Source organism: Zonotrichia albicollis, chromosome 1 (assembly GCF_047830755.1).
Source record: "Zonotrichia albicollis isolate bZonAlb1 chromosome 1, bZonAlb1.hap1, whole genome shotgun sequence".
In the NCBI taxonomy this organism is placed as follows: Eukaryota; Metazoa; Chordata; class Aves; order Passeriformes; family Passerellidae; genus Zonotrichia; species Zonotrichia albicollis.
This window is the reverse complement of record NC_133819.1, coordinates 11,978,798-11,997,778: the sequence shown is the minus strand read 5'-3', so window position 1 is coordinate 11,997,778 and position 18,981 is coordinate 11,978,798. Positions and strand designations below refer to the sequence as shown.

At 40.2% G+C, this 18,981-nt stretch overlaps 1 long non-coding RNA gene across 2 annotated transcripts; it reads right to left on the bottom strand.

The window, feature by feature from the left end:
* Positions 1-240: 240 nt before the first annotated feature.
* LOC141731372 (uncharacterized) lies at positions 241-18,868 on the bottom strand. Of its 2 annotated transcripts, none has more exons than XR_012583429.1 (4): positions 15,533-18,868; positions 9,045-9,167; positions 6,491-6,600; positions 241-861 (listed from the first exon to the last, which is right to left on the bottom strand). It is a non-coding gene; the product is annotated as an uncharacterized LOC141731372 (long non-coding RNA). The 2 variants fall into 2 exon arrangements; XR_012583434.1 differs by lacking the exon at positions 241-861 and adding an exon at positions 3,629-4,770.
* Positions 18,869-18,981: the final 113 nt, after the last annotated feature.

Genomic DNA, 18,981 nt, shown 5'->3' with positions numbered 1-18,981 from the left:
GGTGTAGCAAGTGCTCATCTGAAAAGAATTTCAAGACTTCTCTAATATTCAAAGTATTCTTATTTCCTAAGTTAACATTAGGTGAGTTAGAAAACACTCAGCTACTTTGAATTTTAAGCTTTTTTCTGTGTTTGCTGCGGGAATAAAGAAACAAAATTTTTCAATTTTGGGTTTTAAATCACTGTGTGTAACAGTATGTTACTTGTTTTTATTAATGTATCTGCACACTTTACAGCCAAGAGGAAAGATAAACAATATATCATAACAATTTCACAGTAATATACAATTGAATCGTCTTCCTTGAAGTTATTACTATTCATAGGACTGTCTTCATTGTTTTAGATTCTGTACAAACACTTAGGAAGAGACAGCAATTACTCCAAAGCACTTGTAATCACACTTACGTGCAGTTAATTAATTAAATTAAATCAAGAAGAAATAATTGTAAAATAATTTAGATTAATCCACCAAGGCTTCTCATCACTTTAACTTCATGTGTTCAAAAAAGTAATGTAGTGGCACTGATGTAGATTGTGTTTAAAAATAGGACATCATTATACAAGAGAAGGCTCCTGGAAAACTCCACATTTGTACATTGCATACAGTAAAGGAAGAGCAAATAATGGGTCACTGTGCAGGAATGGCTGTCTAAGGCCTCAATCATTTAAACATCTTGCCTAAAGAAGGCAAGAGAAGTTCAAAGCAGAGAACAATGGAAAGAATCCCAAAACAGGAAATATCTGTTACAGACATTAGAAATGCAGTAGATGATCCAGGTGCAGTCACATACTGACCAGGAAGGAATATCAGGCTTTGTTGCAGAGAATAACAAATCCCCAAAGCATTCAGCTTGATATGCAGCTGCAGAGCACAAGACAAACAAAAATTATTCCAGCAATAAAAAAATACAATAGAAATCAAAGGATATAGTTCTGCTTCTAAAAATAACACTGCTCATTAGACTTCACCTAGCAGGCAACACGCAGGCTACTGACTGTGGTTTAGCATATAAACCACACCAGTGCCTGAAGGCAAGCCCTGTTTGGCAGCAGGAATACAAATTTTGGTGCTTATTAGCACAAAAATTAGAGAATAAAAGTCTGAGAATGCATTGAACCAATAAAATTATTTCTTAAATATCTCTTTTTTTTTTGTGGAAAGGCAGTTATGGAGTACAGAATAGCGAGTAGGAACAGAAGAGGTTCATGTAGCAAAGACAAGGGAGATAGCTTTGTTTAACAGAAGGATTCTGAGACTTCTGGAAAAATTGGTTTTACAGGCTGAAAAATGAACACACAAATCCCTTTACAAGAAAGCAGGATTTAGATCTTGCTCAAGGTTTTTCCTAGTTTGTAGCAATCCTCTTCCAACAAAGGAAACCAATGAATTGGGTTTTCACATGTGGGAAAAGATGCATTTGTGGGAGTGAGTATCCAAAGTAAGGGTACCAGGAGGTGGTGAGAGGGGGATGAAAGGACACTCTCCCTGACCTCCCCAGTGTGAGGGGTCCAGCAGCTGCAGGGCAGGGAGCAGCTCATGGGGCAGGAAGCAGCAGGGCTGCAAGTCCTGCACAGCCTCCAAAGGAGAAGGTCTAAACTCACAGCCCTGCCCAGCTCCTTCCTCTTGAATGCCCAGACACCAGTGATGGGCTTGATGCCATAACACTGCCCACTGTGAGCTTAAAAAAATCACCACAAAAAATCAACAGTAAGATCTTGCCCAGTAGCTGAAAAATTTGCAGGATGTGCATAAACCTTTGCCAAGGATGCAGAAATAGAATGTGGGTTTTTCTTCTGATGCAGTGAGAGAAGTCTAAGAGTAGGCAAACCCTTTCCTCTAAAGGCTTGTGGGATGGAATAAATTCTCATAAAGTAATCACGAGTCTGCTTCCAGTAGATAGGAAAATAAAATACAGGAAATTTTACCAGAGTCAAAACATCATATAAAGAAAGAAGAAATGCTACTGATCTTAGAAGGAAAAGGGTAAAGGGAGGAGGGTCATGACTTTCCAGATGTACAAGAAAATTCATCTACAATCCAGCTTCTCTGCAAGGGAAATGGAAGCCCCTTCTGTTCTCTGGCCTGATCTTCTTGTGAGATGAGTTGAGTCAATTAGACCCAATGCAAGAGAAATGCCAGATTATTATTGCCATATGAAAAGCTAACTTTCCCTCCCTGACCGGTCTCTGCAAGCCAAAATTCATCAAAGGACTGAGAGAATTTGAAGTTTGACACAGCTGGAATGAAAATCTCATCCAAGGCTTCAAAAAGAGTAGTCTAAATATAGGTTCTTAAATATATGTAACCTGCTTTTCAAAAATGTGAAGTTCTGTCAGCTCCTATAAGAAAATAAGGCCAAATATACTTCATAGCTTCAATAGGTATTGAGATTTTGGATAAATCCCCTAAAAGCAGCAGAAATAGCTCTAATACAAGGATTGGGCTTTGTGAACTTGTGAGTTACTGAAAAGCCTTGGCTCTTTCTTGGCCCATGGTCTGGCAGTCAGTATGCTGAGTCTGGTCTTGTGTTATTTGGAAAACAGGAAATGAAAAGGAAATTTCAGAAGGAGGATTTCCTCCAGGAAGGGAGATTCTGAGGGGTGTGGAGCCAGATTCTACGAGTGCTGTTTGACCTAATGCCAAATTTAAGAAAATGGAGATATTACTTACAGCTAAGAATGAAAATTAAAATATGATTGATATACACTCCATTAATTAAATGATAAAAGTTGAAATAAATCATGCCTATTACAAACAAATTAGCATTAAGTAATTACTGCTTATAACCACAATGCCACTTCAAATAAGAAAAGGTAGCTCATGTTTCAGTTTTAGATTATCTACATACACAGAATTAATTTCTAAATGATACACCAGATTGTCTTTACTGCATCATTAAAATCCTCAGTCTTTGTTGTGCACAAACACTGCATCTCTAACTTTGACTAAATGTTGCTATTTTTACACTCAGTGTTAGGTGTATTTTATTTCTCTAAAATATAATTTGCTGTTGTCTTCGTTTATAAAGTACAGCGAATTACACATCTTTTAAAAGTAGCCAAATTTGATATTTTAACTTAATTTTGCAGTGAGGACTCTATGCATAGAATATGTCTGGGGATCCCATTTCTACCTGCCTTCTCACTTCACCCAAGACAAAGCTAGGAAGAAATTTATGTTACACAAAACTAGAATAGCATTCTTTTAAATCCTTTTTCATCTCTCTAATGATATTCACAGGGCTTTGCTTTAGAATTCACTAGAAACTCATCAGGGCATGCAGCCAGGACTAAATGTTTCTACATGCTTAGTAAATGCAGTTTTTTGTAACTCAGAAGTACATGTGTATTTATATTGTTTCTGCTAGGGAGAGAAAAATAGACACAACGGCATTTAATAGTGTCCTTAATTTTAGATCTGTAATTCCAGTGAAGTCAATGGATCCCCTCAAGTTCTTAAAATAAAATTTAAAAAAATGCTGGAATGATTTCAAACTCCTTAGAAAACCCAATCTTAATATTTAAAGACACCTCATAATTTCTATATTCAGAAAAAAAATTACTATAGGAGAAAACTATCCAGACAGAACATGTTCTTAAATACTTAAATGCAGGTCTATTTTCCATAATTGTTGACTGAGTGCTGGGAAGATGCATCTATTGCTAAAAATAGACCTAAAGTAAAATATGTAGGAATAAATTTGACTTCCAATGACAGATGCATTTCCATAAACATGGCTCCATTGAGAGAATACACCTAAAACTAGAAAGCTTATTTATTATTCCTTCAGCTTCATTTGCATACTACTGTATCAGTTCTTTTTGCTTCCAGTTAGTCAAAACTACATGGCATTTTAGTGTGTTTTGGAGGCCTGTGGTGGAAAAAGCCAAATTCACATTTTAGCACCCATGAATTTTCCTTTCAGAGATGTTTATGTACCTTGCTCTCCTGAATTGCATGGAATTCAGCAATTAAAAATTATACAGAATTATGGCTTCACCACTGTGAAAATTACTTTCCCTAGCTGCTGAACATCCACTACTTAAATTCATGAAAACAAATGTGCAGAGTGATGAGCTGTGGTTTTAATCATTCCAGTGCTGGAGACTCCAAAACATTTCTGGAAAACTGGATCTAGACGACTATGACACCCTGTACCCCCGGCAGTAAAATTTTCCTCTTAATTTAACACGAAATTCCTCTTATTTTAGCTGACGCCCATTGCCTCTTCTCTTGCCACTGAGCACCACTGGGGAAATTCTGGCTCTGTAATTTTTTTCCTGGCCCAGCAGGCACTGATACCCATGGATAGATCCCCCTGGATTTCTGTTCTCCAAGCTGGGCAGCCCCGGCTCTCTCAGCTTTTCCTTGAACATCTTTGTGAGCCTGTGCTGGACTCACTTCTCTGTGTCCTTGTCTCTCTGGTAGTGAGGAACCCAGCACCGGGCCAAGCACTCCAGATTTATTAATTCCAGTGCTGAGCACAGGGGAAGGACCATCTCCTCATCCCTCTGGCAGTCCTCTTCCTTATGCAGCCCCCCAGTAGGCTGCTCTGCTGCAAGGGAGCACTGATGGAGCATGTTCAGGAGCTGGAGGGTGTTCCTTACCAATCTGCTTTCCAGACTGCTGGCTCCCAGCTGTGTAAGGCTTTTTACTCCCTTTCCAGGTGTGTAAAGGTTTTTCCTCTCCTGGGTCAGGCCTCTAGCATTTCCTTTTGCTGAACTTCATGAGGTTCCTGTTGTCCCATTTCTCCATCTGCACCAGGTCCGTCTGAATGGCAGCACAATTATCTGGTAAATTACCATTTCTAGTTGGATAATTACAGCTGGGTAGTTCTGCTGAAGGTCTGCTCTATTCCAGGACTATGCCATAGCCCTGCACCTGCATACAGACCTCTCATTCCCTCTGCTTGCTCTTTTGTGCTGCACATTTCTTTCCCAGATCAAGAGTGATCATTTCCCCTCATAATGCTTTGATCCTGACACTTTTTTATTTGTGTCTATATGGTCACAGTGGGCTGCCTTCTATCCTTTTATTTTGATTTTGTGGCCTCTCCTTCCACATCAGCCAGTCTGCCACTTCCCCACCTGATTGTGTGCTGTCATCTCATTTTCCCCACTGTTCCCAGTTTAAGGCTGTCCTCACTGGGCTGTCCCGCCTCTGACAAAAACATTTTTGCTTCACTTGGTCAGGTCTATCCTACCTCCTCCTAGCAGTTCTCAGTCATCAAAAACGAGATTGTGGCTTTGTGAAGTAAATTCCTGTCTCCAACACCAGATGTTCAACCAGTTGTTGGCTCTCAGGGTCCACAAATGACAGATGTGCCTGAATAATCTCCCAGTAACTGTGCTAACTGCAGTGCTGGCACAGGGCACAGCTGATCCCTGCTCTGAAGAAGACCAGGGTGCTGTGAGTCTCAATACAAAATTTGGGGCTGAATTCACTCTGACTGTAATAGAAAGGCAGCCTTTGCAAGCAGAGACCTTCCTTGAAGGTTTTAATGAGCCTACCATGGAAGAAAAAGGTGTTTCTGAGAATTTCACCTGTTTAAAATGGTACATATAGAAGGGTTTGGTGGCTTCATGAATATGTGATGAACAAATATTTTTTTTTTTAATGAAACAGTCTTGATTCCTAAAGACAAAACTTCATAAATAGGTCAAAAGCCAACATGACTGTAAAAGTGCTAATTTTTAAAGAAATACTCATCTCAAGCCCAGCATTTAAAACTTGTTTAAACTTTGCTAATGATTGTGAATTTTTTAAAATTATTAATATTATTCCTAATCTGAATGTAATTGAAATAGCAAAACAGCTGTGGAACTTCAAAATGTTTTCAGTCATTATCTTTTTATCAAAGTCGTTGCAAGCAGGTTCTATTTCTCTTTGTGGCTAATCTTCATTGATTGGGGATGAACAAGGAGCAATGTATTCCTTGTATTTGACTAGAAATTGCAATTACTCGATGCCTAGTAATATGCATTTCAAATGTGTTTGGCATTCTTTCAATATTCATTGATTACCATTATCTGCTCAACAAATTAAAATGCATCCACAGGTATGAGAGAATATAGGAAAATACTGGTTGAAATCGTGGTTGTAGAGACATCATTGGTTTTGCCATTGACTTTTGGAAATACAACCAATGCTCAGGTGTTGGGTCTCTAGCAGTGGTCAACGATTGGATACTTTCCTTTTCTTTAGACAGGAAAAGAAAAAGGTCTACCTTAATTTATTATTTCAGTAATGTGGTCATATTGCTTCTGACTTTGCAGCCTTTCCAATAATCTTATGGTAAACATCTATAAATACTCCCCTGTAGTATTCCTAAATACTCTTAGACATCACTTCTACCACAGGACTTAAAGTAAAATATTTATATCATACATCCAATTAACAGATGAAGCAGTCTTCCCTAAAGCAAAGAATGTAGCAAAGAACATAAAGAATTAAAACTTTCTGCTTGCCAATTTTGGAAAAGTGAGCTCACCTTTCTAACACAGCTGCCTGAGAAAATGTTCCCATCCCATGGAGACCTGGGCAATGAGAAAGAGATGTTCTTCACACAAAACAGTGAAATCAGTGCCTTTTAATATTGTGCTGCAAAACACAAACATTTATAAATTGATCAATTATTATAAACCATTCTCTGATGTGAAGAGCATTTATTTGGGATAAAAGCAAGTTCAAGACTAATTTTAATCACTTAAGCAAATTTCTAACAATGGAAGATAAAATCAATTGAGAATTTTTAAAAACGTAGGCTTGGATTCATCTTCTCTAAATGCAGAGGCCTCTACTGAGACATCTAATCAAGTGAACTGCTCACTCCAGGATGCCTTTGCAGCCAACAGAGACTGAGTCAGTGGAACCTCTCATGAGGCTGACTCATCACAATTCAAAATCCCTGTAAATACCCACTCTGCTCTACTCTTGTCACAGGAAGCTGAGGATGGCTTGCTTAATTAGGTGTGTTTATAGCATAGATGTCTCAAGTTAGAGTTCCCTGGTTTATTAGTGAAAAAAGTCTGAGCTTCTTGTCTGAATTAGTCAGTTTAGAAAACAGCAATAGATCACCAGTTGCTCTGACAAAAGACCTGATCCTTTGGTAAACAAACTGGAGCACATTGGGATGTGTCTCTTGCACCCAACAGACAAATTTCTTCTAGACAAATCTACAGTAATTACAGAATAATTTTTTTTTTCAAATAGAAAATTCTCTGTCATGTCTGTGTAATAAGAATAAAAACCAGACATTCAATTTCTTAATTCCTATTAGAATCAGTAGATTCAGGTACCAAAAATAAAATTAGGAATGGAATAGCATTGCAATAGTCATAAATAAAAGGTAAAAGCATCTGTTCAGTCACCTGAATTTCAACCCAGAAAAATGGCATATTACTCTTTGAACAGAAGCCTGGAATCCACTCTGGTGTTTTTGGCTAGTTGCTGTATTATGCTGCTGTCCAGCTGAGTTTACATAAGAACATATTGATTTTCTCTTCTCCTTTCTCCTGCATCCCTCCCCCTCCAATATGAACAGCATGGAAGAATCAGCACTTAACAAAAAAAAAAAAAAAAAAAAAAAAAAAAGCCATTGGAGTGGACCAGCTCCTGACTCATACACCGGGAAAATATTTTTGTTTTCTGACAGGAAATTCTGGAAACATCTACTTTTCATTTCAGGCTTTTTTATAACAAAAACAAGTTCATTGTGAGCCTGTTAAATCTTTTCAGTTTCAGGCCACTGACAAGTTACGTTTCTCTAGTTCCCCATGTTGTCAGTCTTGTTCACCTCAGGAGAGAGTTAAGAGTAAACATTTGCCTGGTGTCTCATGTGGATACTGGTCAAACTTAAATAAAAATAAAAAAAAGAGGTGGATTTGTGCAAGTGTGGGAATGTTTTTTTCCAGGAAATTTGAGTCTATGATTGGATTCACACAACTGTGGGCTATTTTATTAACCTACATCATGGTTGCTATTGCAATATATGTCTCACTCTGGCAGTATTTAAAGTTTATAGTCAGTCTCATTTTGCAAGGCCCTGTGAATGAGTTGTGCTTCACCAAAATGATGTCATCTGGAAATTAGAATCTAATTTAGTGGTTTAGACTATCATTTAGATTCCCTTTAATGAATGAAGTGCCAACAAATGAAGTGCCATTACAAGAGACTGAGACCCCTGCATGAAAAACATAAACTCAGTTATCTTCCATACAGGGGCTGCCTCTCATCTGCTGACAGAAAAGGGGCAAAGATGGGGAAGCTAAGTGAAATATGGTGTTCAGTTTCTTGCCCAAGTGCAGAGCAAGGACAGGTGCTTTTCTAAAGAAATGTCTGGCAGTTTCTCCATGGACAGGTCCACAATCAAATTCCTAATCGGGACACAGTATAAGAACACTGGCCAGTGAATTTATCTTCCACTTACCATAAAAGAAAATATAAAATGCAATGTTTTCTTGTTTCTTTCTAAACAAAAGTGAAATTCTGACACCTCTACACCATGAACACACCCACACACATTGTGTCATGGAAAATCTTTGCTGCAAGGTGATAAAACCACTTAAAAAGGTCATGCAAGGGTAAGATCAGCTTCTACTGCTCTTGGCTGATCTTTTGATTACCTTGGATTCAAGTCTTCATACTTCTTTGGTCTTTTTAGTTTTAATTTGCAACAAGTCTTAAGTTAGATTGACTTACAATTCATGAAGGTAAACATGAAAAGATCTTACACGTGCCTATTCTCTTAAAACAAAGGTGCCCATTTCTGAAGTTATCAGGTATACAGCCATGTCTGGATAATCCTGGCAGTTCATAGTGAACAAAGTAAGAGTTCATTTTATTTATCTCTGAGTTGACACTCAGGTCAAGCTGAGGATTATGCTTCCAACTTTCCAAAACAATCCCTCTCGTAGCCAAATTTGGAGATGTTTCCCAAGGATATTCCCACTGAATGCAACAGAACTATGCAGCAAGTGCTGAAAACTCTGAGCAGAGGTGAAGGAAACTGACATTTAGACTGAGGGTAAGAAGGAGAAGTCTACCCTGAATTTCTGAACAGGTTGATGAGCTCATGGCTGCTCTTCTTCCCAGGTAGGTCCTGGCAGTACCCCACATGGAGCACAGCATGTAGAGGGCTGCAGGAGGCAGAAGAGAACAGGTCCTATCTGGAAATAAAAACAGGAGGAAACATTGAAATCTCCATAGGTGCAATAACACAAAGAATTAAATATATATGCAGCACTGGTCTTTAGGTGAGTTCAGAAGAGAAATTCCATGGAGAGTGGCAGCTGTCCAGGGTTACTGTGCGGGTACAGCTAAAGTCAAACAGCTTACAACTTTCCTGGTTTCAAAAAAGGGGTAAATTGTAACTACCTGGAGCTTCCCTCTGCTTCCTTGCTGACTCTGTTTCGCTTGCCTTAGAGCTTGGCAGCATATAATCTTGTCATTCCACCTGTAGTTCCTGAGCTGTTGGTGCAGAGCATCCTGTATGACATTCCCTGGCAATATCCCCAGAATTCAGCTTTATTATTCATTCTGGCTTGCCACAAGGCTTCTGTTTCTGAAGCTTCCTGCTTCAGTGTCTACCAGACAAAGAAATAAATTGGAGACAGAAAGGAGGTAAGATAAGAATGGTGGATTTCTGCTAAGAAAAAATCACCATGCTTCATATAAAAACTTTGGTGCCATGAAAGTTCCAACATTGAAATTGCACTGATATCATTTAAGGTCTTTTTTTCATAAGAAAAAGAACCTACAGGGCAACAGGAGCTCCCATGTATATTGAAGATGCTGGTAATTAACTGAGCTTTACCATGTGGCTTATTATAATAGCTCTTAGAGTATTTCTATATCCCACAACATCATGCCATGAAGAGATACCCCAGTGATCTATAAAACAGCCCTACTGAGAAACTAATTAGTCAAGGCAGAGCTCTGTGTTAATTCTACTCTGCTGCTCCTGGTATTACACTAGCTCACTCAGAAAGAGAAATAAAAGGCAAACTGAGATGAAATAACTGCCCTGGGGATACAGAGGGTGGGATCCATCTCACCTGACTTTAGAAATCAACAATGTAGACATTTAAACTCCAGCTAGCCCCTGGGGCTGGATGTATAGTCACTGGAGACAAATATGCCCTTTTAGGGTGCCAATCATCTGCCCTATTTCAGACACCTAATTTAGGAGAGGATGAATTGGCCCCTGGATTCTATTGACTCGTGCTTTGCTGACTATCCACTGAGCCAGATGCAGATGTCTTCAGCAGAGGAATCTGCATTTAGTCAATGTATATCCACATGCAAAGTCTGTGACAAAGTTGGGAATAGCATATTTCCTTTTTTCCTAGGCCTGTACATCATTCTGTAGATGACACCACCACTTTGGTAACTCTCCTAGTCGTGGTGACACTTCAAATTATGCTATGTGATACTTAGAGATTGCTCAATTATTATAAATTAAAGTTTATTTAATGGACTAGTCAGATAAATGAACACTTGGCTGATATAAAAAATTAAAATATTAAAAATAGGAAAAATAATTTTAGTAGAATTAAAATCCATTCTAGGGTTTCAGCTGCATTCTCACTGGTCAACATCACAGTGGATTAATACTTTAAAATTTTGATTCAGCTAAAAAAAACAGAGCTGCAGTTGTGCAGTTACAGTGTCAGGACAGGGCTTCTCAAAAAGGAGCTCTGGGGTAAGAGCACACAGCATTGTGCATACTGTCCAGTCATGAACAGTGTGATGAGAAACACATTCCTGTGTACAGTAGGAAACCCATTTCCTCTGCATGTGAGTGAGTGCTAAAAGCTCAGCAAGTGTGGGTGGTGTTATGTGAATAAGAACTTTGGGATGAATGGAAAAGTGTCTGTGGTGCCCCAGCTTCAGCTTGCTGCAGGTAATGCAAGGTACCAAAGAAAAGATGAAGGAAGAATATTGTAGAAATTATAGATTTTCATTACCAAATACACCGAGGAGAGGCTTGGCTGCAGATTCAGGTGGATGAATGGGTTTCCTGCCAGCTCAGTGTGTCTGTGTCAGCTGAGTGTCCCCATCCCAGCAGGGTCAGGGCACGGACAGAGCCCTCAGCAGGGCTGGGCTCAGCAGCCAGGGCTGAACAAGCAGCTCCCCAGGCCCTGCTGGCTCTGCTGGGAGCTCAGCTGCCCCACTCAGATGCAGACTCGCAGCACAAACTCCTGCCTTTAGCTGTCTGTGTACAACTCAACACTCAACAGCGTGCAAGGCACTCAAACCATCTCCCTACCCCTGCCACAGTGCTCATTTTGGATTAGAGTCAGCTGCTAACATTTTTATTCTCAGCTTACTGGGTATGATTTGCAGAAATTCAGAAGACTGAAGCACATGGGTAGATGACTAGAATGCAGATTGTCTATTTAATACTATTGCCCCTGAGAAATTATAGGCTAGGTGTCTAAAGTTGGTCATCAAAAATTAGTGTAGGATTTTGACAGCTTTGTCTATAATTTATCTTTTCTTCAGTTCTCCATCTGTAAAATGATGGTAATAATATGCTTAATTGCTAGGGCTGCTGTGAATATAAATTCAGGATGTTTGTGAAGAACTGACAAATTGCAGAAAGAGCACCATAAAAACCACATGAGGAACTTAATAACAATGTATTCAGCTGAGGCTTTAGATTGTGATTAATAGAGCCTGGAGCCATACATTGAAGAAAGGAGATAAAAAGAACTATTTCATAATTATCCATACAGAGAAATGAAAATAATAGATGGCCATGCAATTAAGGGCTGGGGCAAAACAGATATGCACAGGGAGCCATATGAAGTTGACAGATGAAATTTCTGATGTTTACAAAGCAATATCAGAAAAATGAAGACATAAAAAATCTCAAACTGTAGGTGACAGCCTGGACATTCTTTCTGCCTACAAGGTTGTGCCCATGGAACAGCCGCAGGTACCAGCAGGTCCTTGTTAGGATCCAGATGTAAGAAATCACCTTTCTCTTTACTTTTCCTTTTTGTGTTCCTTTTTGTGCTATTTCAGAGTTACTTTATCCCAGGGTAGTCTCTGGTCTCGTTTAATGCAAGGCCCTATAAACTGCAGGGCTGGCAGAACAGGAGAGGAGATGTGGGGTGAGCAAAACCTCCATAGGGTGAGATGGAGCATCCTGAAGGGAGGGGACACAAGGAGAATGGAGAGCAGGAGCCACAAAAGCCAGCAGGGAGACAAAAGGCCATTTAAAAGGCCCTGCAACCAGATGACTCTCTAATCAAGGTCCATCTTTTTAAAAAGCCCCTGAGAAAGACAGGTGGTTCATGCAGAAAGCAGTCTGCATTTTAATCCTTTTTTTCTTTCCCAAACATGGCATGAAAGTGCTATCCTCAGCGATAAAAGCTCCCCTGAGACTCCACCTCGCTTTCCAGCCCTTGAGTACTGACTTCCCCTGGTGTGAAGGAAGGTTGAAGTGCCAGCTGTTAGAAGAAATAATTATTACAGCACTTCCTGCAAGCACTTCAGATTCCAAAGAGGAGAAGAAAAGCTACCTGATTCCACACTTTTTTTTAAAAAAATTTGCTTTTGCATTTTTTTTCCCTTACTCCCTTAACAACCTTCATCTGTAGTCAGTGAATAAGATTTTACCCTGAGGATTCAACATGTTGCTAAGGGCTGTCATTACAGTGAGCACATTTCTCTAAGTCATATTCAGAGTCATTTCAAAAGCAGCATAGGCTCACCCCTTCCCATTACAGACATGGAAATTCTCTCATAATTAAACCCAGTCCACACCTTCCAAACATTTAGAATGATGTGGGTGTCTAGGAAATGTTAAGAAATGTGCATGCACTCAAGATTACAGAACACAAAGGCAATAGCTGGAATGTGCATTGGCATTATTCACCTCCTGATTGCTGCTCACAGCTAATTGCACAGAAAGGAGCCATCATTTACTGCTCTGGCTATGCACAATTCACTCCTACACATCAGCCACCTCCTTGTCCTTATGTCAGTGGTCTGGCACTGGCCTGTGGCAGCTACCTCTGTGTGGGCATCCACACATCTCATATCTACACTCTGCCTCTCTCTCTGCAGCTGCAGGTCCACACAGACCCGTGCTGATCATCTCTGAAATAACAGCTCTGAGCCCTGGTTTTACAACGGGCTGAAACCCACAGAATTAACAAACCTGCTTCAATTGCTCTCTATTATCCTTCCAAGACCTGATTAAAGCCTGTTTGAATGATGCTGTGCTTTCTCCTGTTGTTACTTCATTTCATTTTGTAAAATGTTGGCACTCTGAGTAAAAATATAATTAAACTATGGCACAGAAGCTGATAGCTTTGATCCCACCTAGCTTAGTAAAAAAGACAAAACAGGCACATTTAATCCACTATTTGTTCAGTTACAATGTGCTAGGTTTAAACTGTGCACATTCCAGGGACTGAATGAATATATGAGGAATGCCAAAAATTAATGTATGAGTTACATTTATTGCCATACAAAGGCTGTTATAGTGCACACCAAAAATCTCAAAACAATGAGGTTATCTCACCATAAAACATAATGCACAGCTAAATCATAATGCAAAAAGAATTTTGAATAACTCTATTCTCATGTGCACAGCCTGTGGCCTGTGATTCAGGAGGGCATACTCATATGCATTTGTAGAAAGAGATTTCCCCTCTCCAGATTTCCCCCATCACACACTTCTGAATCTCTTTTCTCTCTTTAGGGCATCTCCCCCTGCTTCTGCTGCCCTCTGCCTTTGCCTCTGCTTCTCTGCAAGTTGCCTGAGGATTACTGGAGAAAATTGATTTGCCTGAAGATTTATTTGCATAGGCATGAAGCTTACCTGATATGTAAGTTTTACCTATGGAAGTGTGGTATTCATTTTGTGCATAGACAGAGACACACACAGAGCCAGGTGTGGTAATGCCAATATTCAGCATTTTTTGTCCTCAAAATGCCCTGCAAATGTTAACTAATTAATGCTCATAATACCTCTTTGAGTTATCCATGCTTATCTCAATTTCTTGGGGAGAGATAGGGAAACTGAGAGGTTAAGTGATTGCAAGAGCTTCCACTAGGGTCAGGGTGGGAGGGAAGAACAAAACCCTTGTCAGCTTTCATGGAACTCCAATCAGGTACAAAGCAATTTGTGTAACAACACCAAAATGTCAGGATATATCTGCACATTCCTGGGACTGATTCCCATCTTTTGGTCCACCCTGAATTGGTCAGGCAGCTGAGACAGATGATCATGATAGGTCACTTCCAGCTGAAAATATGCTATTCTGTGCTATTCTCCCCTCTGCTATTCTGTCTCTGGCTGGGTCTGTGTCCAGGTCAGCCCCGTGCAGCTCCAGCAGTGGAGCAGCAGCTCGGGTGCCTGAGGGGTTTTGCTGCAGGCCGCCTTGCTTGTGTTTGCGCTGCACCATTCCTGCAGCATTTCTTTGCATCTCTGTCACAGCAGGACAAAAGACGGTGGCAGGTGACAAGGTGGATTTTGCTGTGACAGGGCACTGAGCCACAGGACCTGTCTCCATGGACAGCTGTGGTGAGACATGCTTCCCTCTGCAGGGAGAGGTCAGGGAGCTGCAGCCCCCCTGGCCCCCTACAAACAGCCCCCAGCCCCAGGACTCTCTGTGTGACAGCTGAACAAAATGAAGGCTATTTCTGATTTATAGCTGCAACCTGCAATGAATTATATTTGGGTGGTTTATTAATATGAAGCACGTTATATTGTCTGTCTGCCACAGATGGAAAAACTAACTCTATCGATGATGGTAATCCATTCATTGTTTTATGAATCCAGCATCCTCCAGAGAGCACCACAAACCCCCTTTCAGTGTCTCTGAATATTACATTTTACATTTAGATTTTCTGGCTTAAAGAAAAGATGTGTAAAATCACAAGCAGGCACAGCATTCCCCACTGACTAGTGCATTTATGAAGTCTTTTGTGGTGTTATTACAGAAAGCATATGAAATACAATGTACATGAAACTAGGAATAGGGAAATAAATACATCTGTATTTTTTAAAGGAACAAGAGTCTGATTTTTCTTCACTGTGAGAGTGGTAAAGCACTGGATCAGATTGCCCAGAGAAACTGTGAACGCCCCATCCCTGGAAGTGTTCAAGACCAGGTTGGATGGGGCTCTGATCAAGCTGGTCTAGTGGAAGGTGTCCCTAAAAAAGGTAGGGAAGTTGGAACAAAATGGTCTTTAACAACCCTTTCAACCCAAACCATTCTGCAATTTGATATTTAGTTCTACATCCCACAGTTTAGATTGGAAATGTTGCATTCTGTTTTTTGAAAAACATGAACCTGAACATCACATCAAAGTGTCTCCTTGAGAGGTCTGGGGTAAGACAGGCTTTTTGAGGCTTTTGGACAGAGTTAATTTTGGATTCACCCAGGGATCCCTGTATAACCAGTCACACAGCTCTGGGAAATCGCAGGGGTTTGGGCCAAGCCTTTGGCAGCAGGAATAAATGCATATGGAAGTGTGTCCAGAGGGATTTTGAATTGTCTGGGGAGCTTACCAGGATGGTTGTAAAAGGTGGACCCAAATGGCAGCCAGCTGGATTGTGTCAAACCTGACCTGAAGTTGTCCTCACACCCTCGGGCTGTACAAATGTTGGAACCAAGTCCTCTCAGTCTCTCTGACAGACAGATTGTCCTCTGGGTCTCTGAAAGCAAATGTGAGAGAATGGACTGGAGTTTCCCTCTTTACACTGATGGACTCATCCTCCTACACTATTTCTTATGTATAAACCTCTGCAATATCCCAGTGTACCCCTGGATGTCACAGGAGCCTCAATGAACGTGCTCCAATGGATATGGACCATTTCCTTCTTTCCATAGAGAATTTTTTGCACTTGAACCCTACAAAACTGCATAAGGCTGAGCTTTCAAAGCACGTATTTCACATGATATTCACCACAATTGGCTGCTCTTCATGGGATTGAAAAGTGCCATAGTTTAACAAAATTTGTCCCAAAACAAGCAAACCTCACTGTGGAGCATTGCACCTCACACCTGCTATGGCATTGTCATACAAGGGTGTGATGGGACACAACTGCTGCTGGACTGGGACTAAGCCTTTCTTTGCCCTTTGCTACCCCCTGGATGAAGCTTTGTGGGTCAGGAGGGACCTGAAAAGACACATGGACAGACCATAGGCACACAGCATCCACATCTTATTTAAGAGAGCCAGTCCAAATCCTCCAAACCCCTACAAGGATGACTTCTGCACCAGACACCACCACATGGTCACTGATTAGTTGATGCTCATCCCGAATCCTTTTAGTACCTTTTCGCCCAAAGTTATAACCCTATTTGCTTATCTCAGATGTGATAGGAATTAATTTACTATGTATGAAGAAAAATTTCTTAATAATAGATAAGAATTCAAAGCATTAATTTTTATATAAAATATGAATCAAGCCCTGTTTTCTTACCTTTATTCAGTCCAACCTGTTACTGAAGTCAGAACATTATTTTCTGTAAACATGTATTGCCAGCTCCAAGTCCTTTAAAAATTTTACTAATTTCAGCAGAAATTTTGCTAGAATGGAGACAATAGGGCTTTGCCTGTTGCAGGTGATTCAATCTTATGCAAAAGATGTTTATATTTCCTGAAGCAAAATACTCATCACCTATATTAGTTAATAGGAAAACAATCAGCTAATTTGCCAGGTTTTGCTGTGTGCTGGGGAAAAAAATGCATCTCTATTGAGAAATGACTAATATTGTTTCTTCCCAAGCATGAGAACAGTGTCTCTCTCTTGAATAGTGGCCCTAGGTTTTGAGGTTTTGACAGTCCTTTTCATTGTTTTTTAAAAATGTATTTATCCTTTCAGCTCTCTCCTTCAAGGTAGTTTACAAATGAGTATAAATCTCAGTCACATGTCCAAGATATTGCAGCTGAATAATTCAATGTGCATTATCTGACACATGGTGGCTGTCCTTGCGCTAACTCAGCCTACAGCAAATGCAAGGCTGTACTATTTATCTTGAATTTCCTTCACTGTAAGTGAAGCTAAGCTGAATTTGCTGTGGACTACAACTATGAGCACAGCCAAGTGCTCTGGCTCACCTGGTTCAGAGGAACTCCTACAATTTAAGAAGATTGCCTGCTTGTCTGAGCCTTCCCAAAAGCATGCAGTGATTTGCATACACTCACACAGAAAATCTGTGGTAGGACAGGGAATCCCACTTCCTGCAGAAATCAGTGCCTTACTCTCCCATTCTGGCCACATCATACCATGTGGAAAGTAGCTGATGGTCCTGAGAGAGAATCCACTCCAAAACAAATATATTTTTATTTAAAGGAAGGGAAATATATGAATTACTTTAGTTCGACAGGCTAACAGGGTGCTGCAAGCAGTGAGAACAGCCTTACCTCTTCATATAATTCCTCTGAATAGTATTTTCCTTTTTTTATTTTATTTACTCACAGTTGACTGAACTAATATCTCTTATCTCAGCCTGCAAAGAAAAGCTGTAAAAAAATTAAACTGGAAAAGCTAAATTATTTATACAGTTTCATGTGCTGGATGTTTTGGTACAGTTGAGCCTTGCTTCTTCCTAATAGCACAAGACTATTAGGAATTGTAATACTCCTCAGGGGATGTAAGATTTATCAACCCTTGCAGAACGGGATGGAAGCCAAGGCAGGAGATTAAGGGATACTAGTTAAATTAATCAACCTTCTCTCCATATATTGGCCAGGAGAATGCAGTGAGTTGTTATTCATACATTTTACACAGTAGGAGCACAATTTGACCACAACCATATGTTGAATTTAATATTAAACATTGGATCATTCCAAAAACAACTCCATAAAAATGTCAATACTGCTTTTTTTCAGACGAATGGCTCTATTCATTTTTAAAGGCATTTACACTCACACACAAAATGAAAAAGTGCTTTTCTATACCAGTTCTGAAAACAACCTTCCATTTTAATCCTGGTTCAGGACCCTATCGTGCTTGTTTATGAGTCAAAGTCTAAAGCTAAGATTAATAGAGAAGACAGAAGAGTTGCAAACATTCCTTTTTTTTTGACCTCTCTTTTAACTACAAAAGGGTCAAAAAGATATTTTCCTTTTTCAGCAGAAAACCTTGGAATGCTATCTTCCGCTTTATGAACAGTGCTGAAATTCAAGTTTCTTGAAATGAATGTGCACTACCATTTCTGTCTTACAAAACAAAAAGCTTCATTACATGAGCAATTTTTGGAGCATATTACACCTATGGAAGGGTAGTTTTTTAAAACCCAGAAACCGGCTAAAGAACAACAGCATAAACAATTTTGCAGATAAGAAAATCAGACCATCTTTAATCCTGAGCAGGTGGAGCTATTGAAAGAGCATCTTTGAGCTAACAGCCCCTCAGAGAAGCAGGCAAGCTGATCCCATGCTCTGTGTTGCAGTCAGTCAGCAGTGGACAAGTCCCTAAATACCTGCTGGCAACCAAGTGGCGGTGTGGGAACCCAGCACATCCCTCTGGCTGTCCAGGATGGCCAAGATCCCTGCCAGGGGGCTCAGAGACCCCTGTGACTTTGATTATGACTCATGGAGAAAATTACCAACCTTATATTGTCCTGGTTTAGGACAAATTAGGGGGAAATCTCCAAAAGGGAGCCCCCCAAAACAAAACAAACCTCCAACCACCCCTCCCCCAACACCAGGTTCGGGAAGGAATTCCTCGGAGGAGCAAAGTGGAAAACAAAACCTATTTATTTACAAGTAACAAAAAGAACACTCCCCAACACAAGAAAAGAAAAGGGACCAGACTGTGTTGTGAGGGCGCCGAGCTTCTGTCGCAGGCTTCGGGTGTCCTGGAGCTCTCAGGTCAGGCCCGGAGCCGTCCCAGTATCTTCGGGGGGGGGGGGGGTAAGAAAGAGAGAACAAAAGAAAAGGAAAAAAAAAAAAAACAGCGCAAAAAAGCAGAAAGCAAGGAAGCAAGCAAGCAAGCAAGCAAGCAAG